Below are 1,277 nucleotides of genomic sequence, written 5' to 3'. Positions count from 1 at the left end.
GGCAAGAATCCTGCAGTGGGTTGCCCGGCCCTCCTCCAGGGGATCTTCCCAACTCAGGGATCGAAGCCGCTTCTCTTCTGCCTCCTGCTTTGGCAGGCAGGTTCTCTACCACTACTGCCGCCTGGGAGCCCACGTACACATACAGACATATACAGAAAGGAATAAAAGACTATGTATATTCATCAACCGAAAAGTTGTTTCTGGGTAGTGAATTATGTATGGGTTTTCTTTTCTTATATTATTGGGTTTTTTCTAAACTACTAACCAAGAACTTGTAATATGCCTATAATAAGAAGTACATGTATAGAAAGAAAAAAAGAAATTAAAAAAGGATATTTTAAGACCTGAAAAAAACAACCCTGCAGTGACCTACATGTGCCGTAGAGAAAGTCTGGCTGGGCATAGTAGCAAGCGGTTAATATGGAGCTGGTAGAAACATGTGAACTCATTCAGCAGCAAAAGCTGTACTGAGGTCCCATGTGCCAGGCCCTGTTCTAGGCCCCAGAGACGCAGGGTTAATGAAAGAAATCAGGCCATGCTCTCCAGGAGCTTACAGTCTGGAGAGTAGACAGCAACAAGAACAGATAATAATAACAGTAACTAGGATTTGGATTTCTGGCAGGAGATTTTCAGATACTTTCTTCAATTATTAAGAAAATACATAGGACCTTTCCTGGTGGTTCAGTGGTTGAGAATCTGCTTGCCAATGCTAGGGTCACAGGTTTGATCCCTGGTCTGGGAAGATCCCACGTGCTGCAGAGCAACGAAGTCCAGTGCCGTGACGACAGAGCCCAAGGGCCGAGAGGCTGCACTCCACGAGGGGAGAAGCCCCCGTGAGAAGCCGGGCGCCACAGCCAGGAGGAGCCCCACGCGCTGCAACCCAGAAAAGCCTGCGAGCAGCAGGGAAGACCCGGCACAGCCGAGACGAAACGGTTTTTACAAACTTAAATGTTCATTTCAGCTCAGTTCAGTTCAGTCAGTCAGTTGTCCGACTCTGCGACCTCTTGGACTGCAGCACACCAGGCCTCCCTGTCCATCACCAACTCCCGGAGTTAACTCAAACTCGTGTCCATTGAGTCGGTGATGCCATCCAACCATCTCATCCTCTGTCGTCCCCTTCTCCTCCCTGCCCTCAATCTTTCCCAGCATCAGGGTCTTTTCAAATGAGTCAGTTCTTCGCATCAGGTGGCCAAAGTATTGGAGTTTCAGCTTCAGCATCAGTCCTTCTAATGAATATTCAGGACTGATTTCTTTAGGATGGACTGGTTGGATCTCCT

Source organism: Bison bison, unplaced genomic scaffold (genome assembly GCF_000754665.1).
Source record: "Bison bison bison isolate TAMUID 2011002044 unplaced genomic scaffold, Bison_UMD1.0 scf7180017864143, whole genome shotgun sequence".
NCBI lineage: Eukaryota > Metazoa > Chordata > Mammalia > Artiodactyla > Bovidae > Bison > Bison bison.
This window is presented reverse-complemented; position numbering follows the sequence as displayed.